The sequence below is a fragment of the Megascapheus bottae genome, chromosome 7 (genome assembly GCF_031878675.1).
Source record: "Megascapheus bottae isolate mThoBot1 chromosome 7, mThoBot2.hap1, whole genome shotgun sequence".
Classification (NCBI taxonomy): Eukaryota; Metazoa; Chordata; class Mammalia; order Rodentia; family Geomyidae; genus Megascapheus; species Megascapheus bottae.
Window position 1 is genome coordinate 40,685,181 of NC_143515.1, and position 16,501 is coordinate 40,701,681.

Sequence of the window (16,501 nt, forward strand, 5' to 3'; positions counted from 1 at the left end):
TATGAACAGATAAGGATTAGAGGTACTGAGATTCTGGAAGAAGAGGAAAGTGAGAATTTATTGTTTAATAAGACAAACATTTTGTTGGGGGGCATAAAAAGTTTGAAGTAGAAAGTAATGATGGTTACATCAGATTGTGAATGTAATCAATGCTATTGAGTCCACTTAAAAATGGTTATAAAATGCTGTTTAATATTCTGCCGCTCAACACTATTCTTGCCTATAAATTAGGTAGGTTCTGATAGAAATAAATGTATCTGTCATTTTCAAAAGAAAAAAAAAGGTTATAAAAGGCCAGATGCTGGAGGCTCACACCTGTATCCAAGCTACTCAGGAGGCTAAGATCTAATGAGTGTGGTTCAAAGCCAGCCCAGGCAGAAAAGTCCACAAGACTCATCTCCAACAGCAAAAAGCTAGAAGTAAAGGTATGACTTGTATGTTAGAGAGCCAAAAAAGTTAGGCAAGAGCAAGCAACCTTGAGTTTAAGCACTACTACTGGCACAAAAAGAAAAAAGTTATAAGAGAAAAATGTATATTATTTATATGCATACAAACATGTATATAATATACTTTGCCTTTAAAATTAAGCTTAAAATTAAGCTTTTATTTGTTCAATATAAATTATAAATCTAAATTAATTCCATCATTTATTAGCATGTATATGCTAGACACTTTGCTCAATTCTAGGGATAAAGTAATGAATGGACCCATGACAGTAAGAAAATAACATTACTAATAGCTAATATATTTTGACTAATCTTATATGCTCCAATAAGGTAAGTCATTATTTTCACTTTATAGATGATGAAACTAAAGCTTGAACAGAGTAACTAGTAAAAACAATAAAACTGCTCAAATTTGTACTTTCAAACAATCTACCAATAAGAAGCATTTGCTACTACTAGAGAACATAAACAATGTGATTAATTTAGTCATCCAGAATTTTACTAATGTCTCAATCAAGACACAAAAGTTGAGTAGGGATTTGGTAGTGGCAGCATTCATAAGTTAAAAAGGGAAACATTTTTAGTGGCAGAAGCAAAAAGCATAGAGAAAAAAAGCAGAAGGCATTCAAGGACTTCAAGCAGCTTAGTGAAGGTGGAGCTTAAAGTGTCAAAGGTGAATTGCCAGAGATGAGACTAGAATAGTGAAGAACAAAAAGGGGTTTTGTTTTGGTTTATCTATTGTGAAATACACCACCACAAAGTTTAGTAGTTTAAAACAAACACCATTTTGTTATCTCTCATTAGTCTGTGAATTGACTGGGCTTGGTTAGACAGTTCAATAGCTACATGTAATGCTGCCTGAGGCTGAAGTCATTAGGGGAAGGGGGAAGGGGTCAGGTATAGAACATCTAAGATGACTCTCTCATAGGTATGGCAGCTTGTCCAAAACATCAAGAAGAATGGTTACTTGGAATGCTGGAATACCCATCTGGGTCCTTTTTCCTCTCCGCTTAGTTTCACTCACTTTCTTTCCAAGTGGAACTGTAGCAGAATAGCTATACTTATAAAGTACTTTAGGTACAAAAATTAAATGTAAGACTGAGGCCTATAATTGGCAATAGTATCACTTCTACAACATTTCAATCCTTATAGTGAATAGCAGGGTGTGTGTGCTCAGGTTCAGAATGGGAAGAAACTAACTTTACACAAGGGCATAAATGCTGAAGGATTCATCCATAGGAGCAAGACTTGAGGAATGGGAAGATTATTGGATTAGACTAGGTGAAAGGTTTAGTGACATTCTGTCTCTGTACTTAAATAGAACTAAGAACTATCAAGTAATAAAATGGACTGAACTTGGTGAATAACTGACAAAGAGAACTGAGGAATGTTAGAATGAATGTAATGATCCTCTGGTTTCCTTCTTGGATTTAGGGACTAATACCATTGGGATTCCCTGCAACAGAGAGTAAAGTTCAAATGTGGTAGCAAAGGTACTGTGGTATTTGTAGCAAGTAGATGAACTCTGGTCTAAAGAGCAAAACAGAAGATAAAAATTTAGAATAACAGAAAACATGGGCAAGGATGAATTACCTATAGAGCATAGATAACGTAAGAAGGCAACCCTAATAGTGGTCTTAAGAAACACAGAAAAGGAGTAGTCACAGAGCAGACCAATAAGAAAAACCATAATTGCATCACCAAAACAACAACAATAATAACCAAGGGTAGAGGTATGTCTCGGTAGAAGATGCTTACCTAATATTTATGAGGACCTATGAGGATTCCCCAGCACCATACACAAAAAAGGTATTTTGTATAAAATCATTAGTAGTACCAAATGCTACACAGAAAAAGGTTAAATATGATTGAGACTGAAAATGGTCCCCTTGGATAATAGACAAGTTATTAATGATTTGGCAAAAATAATGTGACTAGTACAAATACTATTGTGGTGAAATAAGAAGTAAAGGTGATGATGTGGAAACAAGTGAAGATAATTCCTTCAAGATGTTCAACTATTAAAAAGAGGAAGACAGGCCAGGAGTTTGGCCTAGTGGTTAAAGTGCTTGCCTAGCATGCATGAAGACCCGGGTTCGTACATAGCAAAAAGCCGGAAGTGGTGCTGAGGCTCAAGTGGTAGAGCTCTAGCCTTGAGAAAGTCCAAGGACAGTGCTCAGGCCCTGAGCTCAAGCCCAGGACTGGCAAAAAAAAAAAAAAAAGAGGAAGACATTGGTGGGTATAGAAGGCCAAAGAATCAGAGAAGATTTTTTTTCCCCAGTTGTGGGGCTTGAACTGTGGGCCTGGGTGTTGTCCCTGAGCTCTTCAGCTCAAGGTTATCGACACGGTGCCACTTCCATTTTTTTGGTGGTTAATTAGAGATAAGAGTCTCACGGACTTTATTGCCTGGGCTGACTTTGAACCATGATCCTCAGACCTCTGCCTCCTGGGTAACTAGGATTACAAGAGTGAGCCACCTATCCTGGCCAGAAGAGTTGTTTTTTATTTTTTTTAAGATGACAGAGGTAAGTGTATATTTAAATATTGCTAGAAGGAAGTCAACATGGAGAAAAAACCTGAAGAAATCAAGGGAAGGCTCTAAAGAAGCAGAAGGGGCTAAAGTTCAGAGCACAGAGTAGATTAGCCTCAGGTAGAAATCAATCAGTGTAAAGGAACAGCTGTGAGGGAAACTGGGAGTGAATGAATTACCTAAAGAGTTAAGTGGGGCACCCTGATAGAGTAGTTCAAAACCAAGTTCATTCTTTGCTGATGCCTGCTACTGTATTTTGTCAATGGAGTAAGAAATAAGGGCATATGCTGAAAACAAGGATGAAGGCTTCAGAAGCTGGAAAGGAGATTTCAAATGGTCACTATGAAACTCAGTGAAAAAAGAGTGATTGGAAACACAGAATGATTGCTAGAAACCTTGAGAACCCAAGAACAAGTGAGCAATCATGCCTATGGTTAAGCTCCGTGTGCTCAGTTGTTATCCCTTTTGTCATTTAGCACTCAGGTACAAAACAGAAGTTATATAAATTTAGGATATTTGTGAAGACATATAATACATGGATAACACTCAAGAATATTATAAATTATGCTGAAAAGTCTATTGATAAGTAGGCAACTTCTTTCCACTCCATTAACTTTTATGCCATTAGACTTGCAAGTGATAGTGCAATTAGTTTTGTGGTTTGCCAAAGGCAAATATTTCCATATTTCAGGTGCTACTAGGAGGTAATGCAGGCTATGCAGGAGATCTTCATTTAGTGGTTTTTCATGCTAAACAGTCCCTTTAAGATGCAGACCAGAAGAATGGCACCAGTGACTCATATATAAGCCTCTAATACTTAAGAGGCAGAGGTTTGAGAATCACAATTCAAAAACCAGCCTGGGGCAGGGCATCAGTGGCTCATGCCTATAATCCTAGCTACTCAGGAGGCTGGGATCTGAGGATTGTGGTTCAAAGCCAGCCCAGGCACTAAAGTCCATGAGATTCTTATCTCCAATTAACCTCTAGAAAACCATAAGTGGTGCTGTGGTTCAAGTGGTAGTGTGCCAGCCTTGAACTGAAGAGTCAGGGCCGGGAGTTTGGCCTAGTGGTTAAAGTGCTTGCCTAGCATGCACAAAGACCTGGGTTCAATTCCTCGGTACCACATACATATAAAAAAAAAAGCCGGAAGTGGTGCTGAGGCTCTAGTGGTAGAGCTCTAGCTTGAGAAAGTCCAAGGACAGTGCTCAGGCCCTGAGCTCAAGCCCATGACTGGCAAAAAAAAAAAAAAAAAAAAAAAAAGCCATTTAAAAATTGTCAGCCAGGACTGCGAGTTTGGCCTACTAGTAGAGCGCTTGCCTAGCACGCATGAAGACCCAGGTTTGATTCCTCGGTACCACATACATAGAAAAAAGCCAGAGGTGGTGCTGAGGGTCAAGTGGTAGAGCTCTAGCCTTGAGAAAGTCTAAGAACAGTGCTCAGGCCTTGAGCCAGGACTAGCAAAAAAAAAAAAATGTCAACCAGGCTGAGGTTGTGGCCCAGTAATAGAGTATCTGCCTAGCCTACATCCAATCTCTAGCACCACTGAACAAACAAACAAACAGAAAACCACAGTGTGGCTCCATATGTTACAGTTCTATAATAACTTTTGCTGAATTCACAGAGCCACTGAAGTTCTTCCTTAGATACCATTAATCTACTTATTTAACAAAACACAATTTATAACATATGGTTACTTAGGATATTTCATTTCTGATGCTCAGTTATTCTCAGGTTCAAAGTTAAGAGTCTAGAGACCTACACTGTGCTAGTTCATCCTAAGTGAGAACTCCAGTTCCCCACTGAGTTTGTGCAGGCCACCATCAGCATCTGCACAGCCAGTGGCTCTCATGCACTATCCTGGCTATCCAGCGGTGGCAAGCAGAAGGCAGCTGCATGGGCTGTCATTCAACTTTAAGTTACCTTCTGCATCAATATTCCAACTTCCAATAATTCCACTAATGTGGTCTCCATGTTCTCCTTGTCCTTACAGAGTTTGACTTTTTTTCATTCCTTCGCTTTGATGTTAGCTTGTTTTTAAGAGAGAATAAAAATAAATATCTACAGAGGACTAAACCTGTTTATCTAGAACATGCCTTTATTATTAAGTGCTGACTCATTTCAAAATGTACTGTATCATCAGAAAATAACTTATCTGCAGGCATAGGTGACAGATTTCTTTCTTTCTTTTTTTTTTTTTTTGCTAGTAGTGGGGCTTGAACTCAGGGTCTGAACACTGTCCTTGGGCTTTTCTCAAGGTTAGCACTCTGCCACTTGAGCCACTTCACCACTTCCAGCTTTTTCTATGTATGTGGTACCGAGGAATAGAACCAAGGTCTTCATGCATGCTAGGCGAGCACTCTACCACTAGGCTAAACTCCCGGCATGACAGATTTCTTTTAACTTCTTTAAAGCTTTGTTTCAATCAAAATCCCAAATATAAACTATTTTTAAGAAAAATCTTTTGCTCTTTTTTTTATATGTTGTAGTAGGTGCAGTGGCTCACACCTGCAATCCTAGCTACTCAGGAGACTAAGACCTGAGGATCCCCAGCCTGGGCACAAAAAAAGTCCATGAGACTCCTATTCTCCAATTAACCACCAGAAAACCGGAAGTGGTGCTGTGGCTCAAGTGGTAGAGCGCTAACCTTGAGCTGAAGAGCTCAGAGACAGTGGTCAAGCCCCACAACAAACAAATAAGCAAACGATTTATACATTGGCTATCGTGTACATATTATAAATGTTATGTTAACATAAAAAGGAAATAATGTTATTGAATACTAATATGCTTCCTAAGATGAACTATAAAACTATGTCATAATTCAATTGTGTTTGCATTTGTCTGTGTGTGTATGTCTGTGTAAAGTTTAAGCAAATATTTAAACCCATGCATCTAGAGATTTTGTTTTTATGAGTCTGAAAAATTAACATCTATAGAAACTTTATTTCTCACTGCTCTGATTAAAGCCAATCAGATTCACCAGCACTTCCCAAGAAAGTTAGAAAGCTCTGTCAAAATAGTCATCAGTATTATAAAAGTTGTAATAACATGTGTATACTCATTGTGTTCTTGCAAAGAGACAAAAAATTCTTCAGCAGTATTGAGAAATTCTTTTTCTAACTGATTGTAATTTTGTATTCTAAGCCTGTTTGAACCAATTCAGCTTTTTAAAAATGAAGTTCAGTCCATTTTATTTGTTCTTCTGAAACTGATTTTTATGAGTTTTACTATTTTAGTTAGCATTAGACTAAAAGCCACCCACATCAATCTCAATAACTAATTAAGCTGTGATTATGGTACAGCAATATATGATAGGTTTAATCACCTTCAGAATAGGTAATGAATACAAGCCTCCAAGCTTCTTCTAAAATAGTTTAGAAGTATCTACATTGTACTACTTCAACAACATTTTTCCCCGCTGACAACTCTTTAGTTAATGTATACATTTTCTATTTCCTTTGCTAAGATTAGCATAAACTAATAACTGTAAAACAATATGATCAACACTGCAATGAAGGTACTAACAAAGTGTTGTGGGAATCCCAGAGGCAGGAAGGATTATTCTGTTTGGGAATGGTGATGGAAGAAATAGGATTTTCCCCATGGAAAGAGGTAGATGGAAGACTGTTCCAAGCAGAGGAAACAACATGGGGGAAAAGCACACAATGAATGTACACAGCTTCTTTGGGGAACAATAAGTAGCCTGGTGTGGTTAAAACATGAGATTCCTGCAGAGTAGTGGCAGAAGTCATGTGAAAGATCTAAACTTTTTGTTGGAACGAAGGCAATGAAAAGCCATAAGAGCAGGAAATGGATGTAATTGGTGCTTAGAAAGGATATTCTGTGGCAGGGTGAAAGACTGACCAGAGAAAAGGAATAGAAAGCAGGCAGGAAAACCAATTAGAAAGCTATTGCACCAGACTAACTAGAACTCTGAGTGGTAATTGTGTAACTGGAGAGAAGGGAATAAACGGATTTGAGATACATTTCAGAATATTGCTGGCTAGGATAGCTGTTTGGTTGGAGAAGAGAAGGGAAGACGTTTCAAAGATCCCATTATGTCTTTTGGCTTATATTTTGATTTAATGTACACAGGAAATAAGAGGGTAAAAATTAGGAAACGTTTTCAAAACATTCAGGTCTGGAAGATAACTAGACATAAGGAGTATAGACCATGTTAAAAACAAACAAGCACAAGTTTGAGGACTTAGAACATAAAGACAACAGAGGCAATCACATAAGCAGATGAAGTTTCAAGAAGGATAAGGATGAACTGCTACCAGATATTCTACACACAAAAAAGGTCAGGTGATGTGTATTTTAGATAAAACTTTCAAAGAAATCTTTTATGAAAAAATATGGGGGTAAGATTGAAAGAGATGGAGAGAAAATAGGAGGAGTGACATTGAGCAAGATTTATTGCACTTATAATGTGATAAAGAGTTGTTGACATCCCTCGTTTATATTAGTGCACATCTAAGATTCTCCTAGCAGAGGATCACAATACCTCCAAACGTATGCACATATGGTCAGACAGGATGAGACTAAAGGAAATGAACTCTAGGTTATGGAAACAAGAGGTTTATCTTTGTGATTGTTGTTCTTAATGTATTATGTGAAGTTATTTCTTTTCTCTTTTTTCCACTTATGGTTAATCTCATGTGGTTACTGTATCTGACTTTGTTACCTGGTATATTGTATATATGATTATTTGAAATAGGGAAGGGAAGGAGGAAAAACAAAATGATTGGGAGGGGGTGGGGTAAGAAAAGGGAGACAAAAACATGAGAAGGGGTATCAAGGTTTGAGAAGTAATGTACCTATTACCTGACAAATGTAAACTGTAACCCCTCTATGCATTATCCCGACAATAAAATGCAATAAAAAAGAGAGATGTTGAACTGAAACACCTTTGTACAACAACTTAAAGAGAATTTTAAAAATTTAAAAAGAAAATATGAGGAAATAACTTCATGACCAAAAAGTAAGAAAGGATTTCCTAAACCCAGCATACACAAAGCACCAATCAGAAAGGAAATATTTAAAACATAGCTGCTTAAAAACACCACAGGTCAGGGGCTAAGAGTTTGGCCTAGTGGTAGACTGCTTGCCTGGATTTGATTCCTTGGTACCACATACACAGAAAAAGCCAGAAGTGGTGCTGTGGCTCAAGTGGTAGAGCAGTAGCTTTGAGAAAGCCCAAGGACAGTCCTCAGGCCCTGAGTTCAAGCCAGGACTGACAACAACAACAATGAAAAAACCATAGGCCAGGCACCAGTGGCTCATGTTTAGCTATTCCAAAACTGAGATCTGAAAATCCATCTTTGAAGCCAGCCCAAGAAGGAAAGTCCTTGAGACTTATCTCCAATTAACTACCTGAAAAGTGGAAGTGGCACTGTGGCTCAAAGTTGTAGAGAGCAGGCCTTGAATGAAAATGCTCAAGGATCAGCTCAGGCTCTGAGTTCAAGCCCTACAACTGACCAATTAACTAATTAAATCAATAAAAACACCATAAAAAAGAATAAAAATACATGTTAAAAATACTTTAAACATACATAAGTGACAAAGGACTCAAACTGCAGAATGCATGAGAAGATACAATCTAATAGGAAAAAAAGATACAAATACAAGAATAAACACTTTGAAAAAGGAGAAATCCAAATTACAACAAGCATTAAAAATGAGGCTTGAGCTCCTCAGTAACTTAAGATAGGCCTAGAGCCAGTAACTCACACCTGTAATCCCAGAAATTCAAGACACTAAGATCTGAGGATCATAGTTTAAAGACAGCCAGTGCAGAAAGGTTTGTGAAACTTTTATCTCCAGTTAACCAGCAAAAAGCCAGAAGTGGAGCTGTGGCCCAAGTGATAGAGTGAAATAGCCATAAGTAAAACTGCTAAAAAGATCAAAAGTTCAACCCCCAGTACCAGCACACAAAAAGAAAAAAGAAAAAACACTGTCAAAGTTTTAAAAGTCTAACAATACTAAGCTTTGGCAAAAATACAGAGCAACTAGAATTCTCCTTTACTACCTGAGGATGTAAAGTAACATATCAGTATATGTGAGTATCTAGCCAAGTTGAAAATATATACCTATGGCACAGAAAATTCACTCCCAGTATGTACCCTATAGATCTGCATCCTTATCTGCACAATGTTATACTTAGAAAATGTTCAGAAGAGCATTATTATAATTGCCCCAAATTTGAAACAACTCAACAATTCAACAGATAAATATTATAGGAATGAAAACGAGCTACAGACACATAATTATAAACATATAACATTAAGTAAAAATGGTCAAAAGCTGTAATTTATATAAAATTCTGAAAAGTTAAATGAATTCATATTGTGTAGGAATGTATATACAAATGGTAAATTGAAGAATAAATGCAAGAAAGCGACTATTATCATCAACTGGATAATGGCTATCTCTGAACACATGAGAGATGGCCAGGGAATACTCAAGGAAATACTGTGGTCCTTTTTCCTTTTTTTTTTTTTTTTTGGGTCATGGGACTTGAACTTGGCCTGGGTGCTGTTCCTGAGCTCTTCAGCTCAAGGCTACCACCCTTCCCCTTGAGCCACAACAATACTTCCGGTTTTGTAGTAATTAATTGGAGTTAAGAGTCTCACGGACTTTAGTGTCGTGCTGGCTTTGAACCACAATCCTCAGATCTCTGTCTCCTGAGTAGCTAGGATTACAGGGATTACAGGCGTGAGCCACCACGGCTAGCAAATTCTCCGGTATAAATAATAATCTATTGTTTTAACCGGATGATATTTACTATGTGATGTTAAATGAATCATCATTTGATTTAAAGTGCACATAAAGTTTACAAACTTTTAAATAATTTTATAGTAACATTCTAATGAAATACATTTTGGAATGATCTTCTATTTTACAAGAGATGCTATAGTGTAAACAAAAAGTCTTGAGTTAATGGATGACTAAAAATGACTACCAGGACTGGGCATGTAGCTCAGTGGTAGTGTCTTTACTTGGCATATACCATGGCTGTGGGGTTCAATCTACAGCACTGCAAACCAACCAACCAAACAACCAGAGACTTTTAAATAGTACTGTCAACTCCATTCAAAAATAACTTCAAATACTCCAAAGAAAAAAGGCAATTAAGAAAATGACCTACATGTAAATATGCTTCAAGGTTGATAATAATATCCCTCTTTAAATCATTCAACAAACATGGTTGAGTCCCATCTGTGTCTGGCACAGTGCCAAGAATTGAGAATCCCATACAATTTGGTCCTTCTAACACTTAGGCTTCCTCTAGCACCAGAACCCCCATGGATTTCTTTAAATTTACCTAAAAAGACAAAAGATTTGCCAACAATGAGACTGAAAGCTTGCAGGAAGCTGTAGGCTTCAAAACTCAGAAAGAAGTATCCAAGTTGATAGTCAGAAAAAGACCTCCGAATGCTTTTTAACTGAACCTCTTATGCAGAGCCATTAATCTATTCCTAACTCCTTACTTTGTTTATACAACTTTCCTTGGATTAGAAGTCCTATAATGTGGCAAAGCAATGTCTTAAGGAACAAGAACAGAAAACTCCACTGACAAACATGAAGGAACCAGTAAGGAATTTCTAAACTATTTAGAAATTAAAAAATAGTAAGGAATTAAAATTAATAAAGAATTAAAGGGGGAAATAGAAGAGATCTGGTATCAGACAAGTCTCCTCATTTAATGTCCATTACTATCTCTCTGAAAAGTCATTAAAATAAGATTTAAGTGATGCCCAGAAATAGAAAGGTAAGGACAGCCCACACAGGAATTAATGAGCAAAACTCGAATTTAACACCAGGCAAGCATGCCTAGCATGCTTGAGACTCTAGGATCCATCCTTATCCTCTCAAAGTAATGATGATGATGATGATGATGATGACGATGATGATGGTGATGATGATGATGCTGTTGATAGTGCATGTTTTGTGGATGGTGCATGTTTCAGCAATGTGATTCTCAAGTATTACAGTGTTTTGTTTGCTTGGAGATCTAACAGTACAATATAACTGATTGGAGCTACTAATAAAGATAGTAAGTTAATGTTTGCTAACATACTAAAATTAGGCAGCTTTTACAGAAAAAGCAAATGGGATCTGCATTCTGAGTATTGGGATCTGCATGCTGCCACCTAGGGTGCAACCTTTAATAAAGTAGCCACTCTGAGACTCACCTTCCCACCACCCACCTCTCAAGATGTGAGCAGATGAAAGAAAGCATCTAGGCATAATATTATGTAAACACCAAAGTAGAGACAGCTTAATTTTCTCAGCTCTCTGCAAGGATTTTCTGCAAACTTACATGTGTGTGATACATGTGATACATACATACACACACACATGCTGAGGATGAACCTAGGGCCTTCTGTGTGCATGGCAAGTAATCTACCATTAGCTATATTCCCAGCCCTTTAGTCATTTTTTTTTATTTTGGAAACAAGTATTCAAAAACAGTGTAATGCAATCTTCCCTGCTCACTCCCATATTTAAAACTATGAACCCCCGTGCTAATCTGGTTTCACCAGTATTCAATGCCACTCCTCCACGTCAATTATTTTGAAGCAAGACATTAATAATTAACTTCCTGCATCCTAAAACCTAATGGCCTCTTTTCAGGTGTGAAATCCCACAGAAAACTCTAGCCTAGAAATATAGATTTGAGATCTGAAGCTGTATCTTTGAATGCTTAAGAAAGGGGAGTCTCTTGGCGTTTTAAAAAAATAAACATAAAGCATAAGAAATTATGAATTTACAAAGTTGTACAAAACATCTGTATCCTATGATTTCATGTGTTTCTCCCACTTAAAAGGTATCTATATGTACCAATAATTACTAATGGATTTAACAAAAACCTAAAACAGATATATTTTATATAACATCAAATTTAAACATGAATACTGTAACCAACTGCAAATCTACTTTTCAAAGTATTTGCTAAAAACTTGTCACTCTTTAAGTTTTAAAAATCGGTTTTATAATTTTTTTCATATGTATATTTCACAGTAAAAATTTTAAAATAAATTTTAAAAAGAAATGTGATTCCTATTTGAAATAGCTATGACAGATGATGGTATATCTTAGAAGCATTTAGAGCTTTGAGCATACATAAGAATATTTGTATACTAAAAATATTTTATAAGCTCTTTAGACACCAAGCTGTTGAATCAAAGACCGTTTATTCTTACATTTTAGTTTTACCCCGAGTCAAAATTAATTATGATTTATTTATACTCCAATCCTGAAAAAAATTGGACTCAACTTCCTTAAATCCTAATTTTACAATCCACTTGAAGCAATTTCTAAACAATTCTAAAATAGTTTTCATAAGCTGTTCAATAAAGATTAACCTTTATTAAAAAGTATTTGTGACCTTTGGAATGGAATGTAATTTTGTCCCTTTGATTACATTAGTCACTAAGTAAAAGGTCCAAAGGGGGTGAAAGCAGTACACATTTTTAGAAACACAATAGGTTTTCAAATCTTGATGGGTTATCATTGATTAAATGGATTCTAAGTTCTATTTGATGAGAGAGAACTGGGGAATACTTTAAGCATATCCTTATTTTTCAAGTCATAGTTCTAGAAACATAAATGTATAATTTTATATATTAGAGCGATGTGCAATTTAGTTTCAAACAACCATACATTTCTTTGCTTGATTTTGTTCCTAAGGAAAAATACTGGATATATTGAAGGGCTGTTTTAAACGAACAATATTGTAAAACTGCTATTTCACTTTAATTACTGACAACTTTTTGGCAAATATTTTTTGTGTTTTAATATTTTTGAAGGATTGTATCTCATGTGTTTTATGTACAATCCAACTCAATTTTAAAACTCCATTAAAGATACATCAGATCAAAATGCTCTCCTCCTTTTTCCCTTTTTCCATCTCCCCTCTTTCTTTTCCTCCTCCACTTCCTCCCTGTGCTTCCAAACCCCATACACATTCTGTTCTTTCTCCCAAATAGTAGTAAATATCAGCACGATGCTTTGTACTTAGAGGTGTAATTGTGTTCTAAGAAACCATTTCTTAAAAACACCAAAAAACTTCTGATTTTTTTTTAAAAAGTATAATTCACACACTCCAGCACTGAAATAGACTTTTCAAGACAATGAAGAAGGCTTCTTGTAGAAAAAGCAGCACATTATTATTATTTGGTATTCATTCTTAAGTCAGTAAGTTTTTCATTACTATTGAACTTGAGTGTTCATTTGAGACATTCAAATTCATAAAGGAAAGAGAATAATGCCGAAAATATAGAATAAGTTGCTGAGAACTTCTGTTTTAAGTGAGGGAATTTTGCAAAGATATCTTGTTGCCTTTCTTAAATTAATTCTGCACCAGAAGCCAAGTGATTTTCTGGTCTTGAATAGTAATGATACAGATTCTCTTTACCAATAACATATATGTTATCTACATTTATACATCACGTGTATTTCTGTTCCTCTAAAGACACCACAGTGCTTGTCATCAGACACTAATGACATCATTAGCATTATAATTAATTCTGCCAGAATGAGTAGTGAATTTACTTTTATTATCATAATTTAAAGAAAAAAAAAAACCCTTAGCCGTGGAAACGGCTATTTTTCCCACAAAATACTCGGGGGAAGGGGGATTGTTTTTCTTTTGATACCAGAAATCACTTTGAGTTTTGGTCCCTGGTTTAAAAAAAAAACCAACAACCACGACTGAAGTTTTCATCTGATTTTTTCTCTCGGAGGAAATCTTCCTCAGGTGGAAAACACTATAGGAATTACTACTACTACTACCAATAATAATAATTTCGAAAGGTTCCCCCAAATTCTCTATGTAACTTTAGTAGCAGTTCAACAAGATGACAGAAAAGCTCCTCAACAAACCAAGCGACTTCACCAAATCTTTTCAAAGCGTCAGCAAATGAATGCAATACCTTGAAGCCCTTTTAAAGTGAAAAAAGAAAAAAAAAAAAACAAAACCACTGTAAACATCACCAAGATGCCCCACGTCTGGAGCGTGCCCGGGACCTGAGAGGCGGCTGCGCCCTCCGCCAGGCGCCCGGGACGCCCGGGAAACCCTCTACCAAGCATCCTCTTGGCTGAATTTTGCCGGATCTGCTCAGTTGTGGACCTCTAGTTGTTCCGACGGCTTTCGCGCACCGCAAAACTCGGGGAGGACCAGGTTGGTCCGTCCGTCCTTCCCTCCTTCTGAAGGAGGGCGGCCTGAGGACCTGCGGGGTGTGAGGCGGTGGGAGGCACCTGGCTGACTCTGGTCGCACCTCGCCGGCCCCGCGCCCCTCAGCCCGGTGCCCCGCGCAGCCCCACTGCCGGCTTCCACGCGGCGCAGGCCCCGCGGCCCGGGGAGGAGCACGTGGCTCTTCTCGAAGCCTCGTGCTGCGGGCGGGAACTGCGGCAGGGCCTCAGCGTGCCTTGCCTATCCCCTCGCGCCAGAGCGCGGGTGCCGAAGCTTCTAGACGCGGCTGTGCGGCCCTGCCAGGGCGAGGCGGGGCTGGGGGGGTCGAGGGCGACCTTCTCACCTGCTGTCTCCCGCGCAAGTGTGAAGTTCCGGAGCGTCCCAGGCTGCCAGGGGCCAACTCACAATGGCAACGAAACTGAGGCCCGGGGTTCGGGCGCCTCGTTCCGGAGGCCACGCGGATGTCCTGGCTTCGCCGCACCCGGCAGCCCCGAGGACGCCGGGCCAGTTGGCACGCACCTCAGAGGCACCTGGTACCGGGGCCTCGAGCCGCCAGGGCCGAGCCAGACGGGGGAGAGCCCGCGAGGCCGGGTCCGAGCAGGCTGAATTGAGAGCCTCCTCGCCCGGACCTCCTCGCACGTGCGGACCCTTCAGCCAAGGGGCCACGGCGCCCGGGACTGGCCGGCCTGGCGGGGCCTGGCATGGAAAGCGGCGCCTGAAGGGATCCCGAGCGCGCGCGCGCGGCCAGAACGACCTGAGCCCCGCGTGCCAGGGGCGGTGCCGCAGGGCCACGCCGGCCCGGGCGGGGGCAGCGCCCTCCCGCGGGCCCCTCTGCCGAGGCTAGGCCGTTCGGCGAGGAACAGGTGGGCCTGAGCCAGGCCACCAGATCCCGGCGGAGGACGCGGCAGGAGCCTTTCCACTGCCCAGGGCCCACAGCCCTGTGGCCTCCGTGGCGCGGGGCCCTGCGGGAGGAGCGCTCTCGGATCCCCGCTTTACTCTGTGGCTCGGGTCTCACGTGGAGTCTGAAGAATGGGGGGGAGGGCGTTGGTCACTTCGCAGGAAACTTTTCGTTCGGTCCTTATTTCCTTCCTGCCTGTGGACAAGATTGAGCCGCTTCTCGGCCTTGCAAGCCCAAAGCTTTCAGGGCCACCACCGAGTCTGGACAGTGTCCGGCTCTAGATTTTCTGGGGGAGCCTCCTCCTATCTCCATCTACCCCCAGAGGGAGGTGGGACTTCGTTTTTCCCCAATCCCAACTGCCATGCTGGGCATCTTCTTTCCCTGCCCAAGTTAAGAAAGAAAAAAGAACCGTGTCTTCTCGACTTTCCCAGTTTTTCTATTTGCATGTTGTAAAGAAACTTTACAATACAAACAAAGATAATGTGGCTGCTTCTGGCGCTAGGGGTTTGGAGGGCCATCCGCACGCGCACGCGGTACACATAACTGGGGTCCCCGGCCACAGTGAAGCCGCCCGGGGTAGCTCGGCTGAAAAGAAAGTTGTCTGCTGCCAGCATGTAGGACACAGATTTTTTTTTTCCCCCTGTCGTTTTGTTTTCTTTTCCTTTTTGGCTCGGCTCGGAGCGCGTTGCGGTGAGCTATCCTTTCCCGCCTCCCGATCCTCTCCCCTCCCCCTCTGCTTTCTGGAGCAGGCAATTAGGGTAAGAAATCAGTGCCAGGCTCCTGCCTCTGAAGAGAAAGGAGTTGAGTCCTGACACCTGTCTCTGTCCTGGAAGGCGAGGGAAATTCGGGGTCAAACCCTTGGGGTTGGGGGAAGGCCAGGTTGACGCAGGGGTGGGAGGAGACACTCCCCAAAGGAACGTTTCTGGGGGGCTCACCCTGCCGGGATTTCCCACCCCATTCTTTGGCCTCCAGACCTACGCGGGTTGTTAACGCAGTTTTTTGTTTTTTGTTTTTGTTTTTGTTTTTGCCTTTAGACCCCCAAGTCCAGGACCTAAGGCTAGAATCAGAAGAGCAACACTGACAAGCCACTCATTAATTTGCATTTATTTTCGGGGAAATAATGTAGAGAAAGAGGAGGGAAGGGAACTGCCTTACATTTCAACAAGTAATTTGAGATCTTCACATCGGACAAATCAAATTTACAAATTACTTTCCCACCTACTGGACGAAGCGGCCGAAACCAAAATTGATACACTGGCGTGCGGGGCTCTCCGCAGATTTGGGAGAGGAAGGAGCACTAGGGGCTCACTAGACAGGAACAGGGCTGGTGAAAGAGAGAAGCCGACCGAGGAGCCGAGGAGCGGGATCCAGGGACTGGGGCCTGGGTCTGGTATTTCCATATGGCTGAAATTTCGCCTTTTATAAAAGTT